The following is a 7,063-nucleotide window of genomic DNA, read 5'->3' as shown; positions in this document are numbered from 1 at the left end:
ATTACGTATTGCCAACAAAATTAATGCAGTGGTAAATTGGCAATGAGACAAAAGGATGTTTTTATTTTTTTAATAGATGTCACTGAGACATTTCAGTATGCTGAATAAACCTTGCATAGAAACACCTAGATACATCATTAACTAAATGCCTGATGCTAATCCTCAATATGTTTGCACAATATATTCAATTTGATTCAGCTTTACTTGGGCTCCTGCTTATAATAATAGGTGTAGTATTCATTTTACAACACTTCCTGTATCATAAAACTCTGAAAGTCATTCAGTGACGTAAAAGCTATAATGTGATCATGATGTAACTTGCAGTTGGTGGATTTACTACAGTCAAAAGTTGTACCCTTTTTCTCCAAAAGGAGACATCATCATTAGCCAACATTAACATGAATTTTAAGTTGTTGTTTCTGTTCTATTTATCTTAGACAGTAGATTTGGTTAGTGGATTCACACAGTCATTCTGTATTGGAGTTTTAAAACACTGTTCCAAAATATAATTCCTCCAGGTTTGTGCATTAATGTTATTAAGTACTAATGGGTTAACAATATTTTCACTTTAGAATACTGTTGCAGATTCTAAGTAATTCTTCCAGGTTTGTGTGTTAACGATTTATGAACTACAAATGGGTTACAATTTTTTTCACTAAGAATTCTGTTCCACATTTGAATTCCGCCAGATTTGTTTGTTAATACTTTAATGGGTTATCAGTATTTTCACTTCATAATACTGTTTCAGATTATAAGTAACTTCCCCAGAATTGTATTGTTTTAATGCATATGAACTTGCTGTTAGTTTTCCACTATTTTAATAAAAACTTGTAACTAATATCTCAGACACAGTATGCACTAAAGTCACCATTGCCCAAAATTACAAATAATAATAAAAAAATATATATTAATAATTTAGATGGTCTTTTAGAGAATTAGCATCTAAAACAGCATAGGGCTCACTGTCATGTCCAAGAACAACATGTTTCATAAACTTTTTGGACCCAATAACACCAAAGTGTTTAATGAGATTTTGCATAACATGCAATAAGCATGATTGTATGTACACACACACATAAAAGAATATAAGATTTCCCATATATTCTTTTTATCAAGAGAACACAGAAAGACAGTACAAACAGCTCAGACTCTATTTTATTTGAAGTATACATCATAAAATACATAGGACAATATTTAGTAGTAAATATTTATAGTAAATTAATTTTAATGGATTACAATAATTACATAATTTCAACGTCATTTTCAAATGTGTGTTATGTTTAATTTGTATGTTTTTAATTTTATATGAAATGAAACTAAATCTAGCAGGAAAGGAAACAACGAGAAAGTGTTTTTAGTACAATATATCTTATGAATTGCAAACTGATCTGTGAAAGTTAACATCAACTATGTATTTTTTTCTTTTTATTTTAAAGTATTTTAAACCATCCAGATATAGGTATTTATGTATTTATCTATCTTTAACATCAATATTGTTACCTGTCATGTAAAATGACACACAAGTGCACAATAGCATTATGCAAATTGCTCAGCTGCAGTTCATTTAAGAGACCTTTTTTTAGTTTGCCTCCATGGCCCTACTGTCAGCCGTTCTCTTAACAAGGTGCCAGTTCCCATAGCGACCCCAGCAGCCCCAGAGTCAGACCCACTCCACAAAACACTGCTGGACCAACACTTGGGAGAGCAACATCAACATCTGGAAAATACATGCATAGAATATTTGATGATGCATTAATATGATAACAGCTTGAAATGTATCACTTCTAACAGAACAAAGAATTGGAAGAAGTACTGAAATCTTGCGTCCATTCATTTCGAATTTGAAAACCACACTCTCACCCCCCATGTTTTGGTCTGAGGTTGACCTGGAGGGGAGCTATGTGCTGGTTCACTGCACAGCTGTAAATGTCTCCTTCAGCAGGTGTGTAAGCTTAAGAGTGGAGAGAAGATGCTGAAGCGCACCCATCATTCCTTTGACGGTACTGACTTAAACCCATGCCCTCTGTCGCACAGCTGTTATTCTTTGTCCAAAGAGATGCTGACAGATGGAGGATAGAAGCCAGTCACATGACAGATGAGAGTGTTCTGAACACTCAGCTGTATATCATCTTTTGGAAAGATTGATGACTGGGGTGCATCTAGAAAAAGATAACTGTATTCATTAATTCAATAGTTCATTCAAATATATTTAGATATCTTAACTTTATTTAAGAGTTATATACTTTTGATGAAGAATCTGATGACACCTAGATACATGTTATATAGCTAATTTCATTTCCGTTTCGAGACAGATACTGCGTTCACATCATGGTATACACTTTACATTGTTGTTCACTTTGTAATATTCACTTTATTTCATTATGATCAAAATACAAAGTTAGGTGAATTAAGACATTACAATAAAATTTATGTAAACACAATACTTTTCAGTATAAAGAATTTAATTGTTTGCTCGCATCATGATAAAAATTATGAAGTTGGTTTGATTAAAAATAAGCATTAATAAATCTTTATTAAGCCTTTATAAGACAAAAATTACAAGGGCTCCCCACAGATATTGTGTAAAAGGTGGCTTTTTATAGATTTTTTATTGATTTTATAATAACTGTACCATCAATCATTAATGCCTTTGTAAATATGGGTTTTAGCTCATTAATGGAAATCTTAATAAAACCCTTATTAAAGGGAACATTGATATAAAGTTTTATGTTTCATATACATAAATATTTATTTATTTATTTTATTTATTTTAATTAAAAAATGTAAGCGATCCATATAATACTTTCATAGCTTTTACCCTTTTCTGGTGGTGGACTCTTGGAAAGGTTTTAATGTTTTTGGTTGAAATTACTTCTGCTATATGTATCCCCTCAGCTTACTGAATTCATAAATCCAGGAAATGTATTAGGATCTCCAAAAATCAGGTAATGTTACTACTCCCCTCTCTCTTCTGATCAAAGTCAGCATACCCACATCTCCCTCTCTTTCATCAAATCCAAACATACTTCTCTGCTCGTGAAAGCAGAGAATACTGCAATTTTGAAATCTTCATGAACAACTGAAAAAGATTGAGCATCATAAAACTTAAGTCTTAGGGTTAACAATTTTGTAATATACATTGAATGAGCTGGAAGGAAAAAAAGTTTTCTTATTTGATTATATTATTCATAAATTGGAAGGACACATTCTGTAATTGCAAATATATACCCAGCATATGCTGTGTTATTCTTAACCATCAACCAGTTGCCATCCACTGTTGAAAGAAAAGAAAGAAAAGAAAAGCAAAGAAAAGAAAGAAAAGAAAAAGAAAAGAAAAGAAAGAAACAAGCGGTAAAGATGGTATATAGATTAGATGGTAACAACTCTATATATAATTGTTGGAGGGTTTAGTTAATAATTACTTTCTTGTAATTATTCATTATTACACCTGCTATTAAAAATAAATAAATAATAAAGTAACATGTATAACAAGTAACCATTTTTTTGTTCAATATATTAATTTTAAAAATATATATTTAATTGCCTTTTGTACTATTATGCTCTAATAAGCTTTGTCTTACTACTCTTACCGCTAAAATGATAATAAAATACTTTTTCACTATTACAAGCATATTTCAATTCGATTTTCAGTAAGACGCGGAAATAACAGTATACACATAAAAAATGGTGCTACTGTATATAGCACTAAAAGCGGTTCATAGTGGTAATCATAGGCTAACCACTTCAAGTGCTATATAGCACCTATCTTAAAGTCATACCCTTGTCAAATGGTACTGTATGTATGAGGAACACCATTCTCCTCCTTAGATTTTAGATATATTACTCCTCTCATATGTTTGCTATGAATGGAAATTTACGCAATGGCAAAAGTTTTGAATCACTTTTTATGCTTAAGGTCAAAAAAGTCTTGTTTTGGGGGCCCTGTAATATTTCCTTATGGGGGGCCTTGGGAGAAAAAAAGTTGAGAACCACATTTTCTTCAGGAAATACACTGTATTTTAATGTCATTTTTTAATAATTTCCCCAACTATAATATAAGGGACTAAGAGAGATTTAGAGAACTTTTAAAGAACTATAAAGGTTCTTTGTATGGCAGTGGTGCTACAGTATATTGCACCTCAACCACCCAAAGAACTGCTGAAAAAAAACATAATGGCTTACAGGACTATACAGGCTTAACATGATCTTTATATGGTAGTGGTGCTATATAGGGATTCCTCAAATCCACACAAAAAAGAACTGCTGAAGAAACCCATTTTGTGTGTGTGTGTGTGTCACATGAGAGGAAAAAATCGGAATTGGGTCACTTGAACCATGCAGTGTAAATGGGGCCATGGTGTATGTAGAACCATAAGAGGAACACCATTCTCCTCGTAAGATTTTAGATATATTACTCCTCTCTCACATGTTTGCTATAAATGGGAATTTACTACAATGGCAAAAGCTGTTCTGAATCACTTTGATGCTTTTTTAAGGTCACAAAGTCTTGTTCCATCTGTGTTCATTTCTGAGGTCGAAAGGCTCATGGTGTGGGGTTGCTTGGGTATTTGGTTGTGGGGGGGTTTGGGGACAACATTATCTTCAGGAAATACACTGTATGTTGTTTTTAATCCTTTCCTCCTTTAATGATTTAGAGAACTTTTAAAGAACTATAAAGGTTCTTTGTATGGCAGTGGTGCTACAGTATATTGCACCTCAACCACCCCAAAGAAATGCTGAAGAACCATTGGTGGGTGTGTGTGTGTTTGTGTGTGTCTGCATGTATGTGCGTGTGTGTGTGCGTGTGTGTGTGTGTGTTTGTGTGTGTGTGTGTGTGTGTGTGTGTGTGTGTGTGTGTGTGTGTGTGTGTGTGTGTGTGTGTGTGTGTGTGTGTGTGTGTGTAGCAAAGATGAAAAAAAAAACCTGCAAACTGTAAAATGATCTCATGTCAATATAATCTTGTTTTGAAACGGGGTGGTTTCAGGACACACAGACACAAAATAACTTTTCACCACACCAAACATAATGTTTAAAGTGATAGCCTTTCTTGACTGATTTTACACATTTCTAAAAACAAAGACTGAATCTCCAAAAACAATTATCATAGGCAACTGAGGTGAACTGAACATTTTCAATGATTTATTTATTGTTCATTCAGTAAATATTACTTGTCACCTACCCTAAAAGAAGTGTGAAAAATGAACTATAAATATTGTTACAGTAAATGAACATGACTTTACTTTCAAAATGTGCTTGTATTCATTAATTTTCATGGAAAGAGAACTGTCAGGGTCCTGCTTGTTAATTGTTCCCACCTATTCATTGTGTGCGTGTCCACCATACTCTCTGTTTCTAAATCTATTTAAACAGTTCTCCTCAAACAAAGTAATTCACCAAGCAATAGAAGAGATATTGCTGCAGAGATACTGAAGCACAGGCCTGTAAAAATTGGCAATCAATTCAACACTGACATCATTTATTTCCATATTCATAGCTCAAATTAATATAAAGTGGATACAATTTTCTTGCCAGATTAAAGTAAGAGGCTTGAAATATACAGGAGGTAAACCCAGAGGCCACAAACATGTTTGTGATCTTTGCAAGAGCATTGACCTTAGTTGGAGAAATATGTAAGACTGATAAAAAAAAATAAAATAAAAAAAACATTGTAACACAGTGGTTCTCAACCTTGTTCCTCACCCACCCCTTGCCCCCTCGTTGAAATTACAATGTGATCAGATGGCTGTATTAATTGTTTAGCTTTGACTGTAAAAGCGTAGTCTATTCTTTCCTCAAAACTGACAGAACATTGTGGCCATGCCAAGTCTTCACTGACTTTTGATAACACATTGTTGAGATATTTTTAACCATTACTGATTTTATGTCAATTTAGGTAATTTAAGTGCATACTGTGTATATGAAGATGCTACATATAACATTTCTCATTAAGCATTTTATTTAAAACATTGTTACTTACTAGTAAGAATGTTTGTGCGTTATACTGGGGTGTTTTAAGTTAATATATGTTTTAAGTTTAATATATGTTGATGTTATATTACACTTTAGTACGTTTATGTTATGTTACTTTTGATTATAATGGGGTAGAAGGTAGGCAATGATATACCATATTGTATTACTACACTTAACTTTATACAATATTACACTTTTATTTCACTTAAATCTCAATGATAGTCAATTATTATTACTTAAAGGTTTCTATTAAAAAAAATCAGGATTTAAAATTGGTTTTGGATGAACAGTTAGCAGTGTGGCAAGAGATCAATTTGAAGGTTTCTTTTATTTTTTATTTAATCACTTACGAAAACAGTGCTAAAGTGATTAAAAATCATTAACTTACATTTAGCATCAGTTGAGAGAATGACGGTAAGGGCAAGAACGGTTGTGTACAGCTCCATCTTGATAGATGAGATTCAAACAAACATCAGACAAGCATTTAACTAAAGTGAAAGAAAGCAAGTATTACTCTCTCTGTTAGGGCTTTTGCATCATCCACTCAAAGTTTTACTCACACAGTGACATTGCTGTATCTAGGTAGAATGAAAGTTTTTCCTCTTTCAGCCCAGTCAGACTTTATCTAATGTTACTCTGTAAAATACATGCTGGGTTTATTATTTTACAATTACAATCTGTATTCTGAAAATTTGATGTTATTTGCTATGAATACTACGAGCTGCATTCTGGTCTTGAATATTTATTGGAGAATTTACAGCAAAGTCATGGAAAAAAATGAATTATGCTGTGACCAAACCTGAAAAAAACTTGACAAAGAGCTGGGGCAGTATCCTGTCTTCCTAAAAAAATATTTAAGTATGATTTTGAAGTTCACAAACCAAGTTTTCATTTGTATAGTGATGCACTTTTATGGTTTCAGTTTAGCTTTCATTTTTGTTTTAGGTAAATTTATTTTCACTGCTAGTTTTTTTTTCTAGTTTTTGTAAGTAATCATTTAGTCAGCAGCATCCAAAGAGTCAGGGTTTTACTGGTTAGAATGATCCGGTTAGCACCTCCTGCTAGATGATGTAACTACAACAATGTAAAGAAC

Source organism: Cyprinus carpio, unplaced genomic scaffold (genome assembly GCF_018340385.1).
Source record: "Cyprinus carpio isolate SPL01 unplaced genomic scaffold, ASM1834038v1 S000006635, whole genome shotgun sequence".
NCBI lineage: Eukaryota > Metazoa > Chordata > Actinopteri > Cypriniformes > Cyprinidae > Cyprinus > Cyprinus carpio.
The sequence above is the reverse complement of the archived record's forward strand: the minus strand, read 5'-3'. Positions refer to the sequence as shown.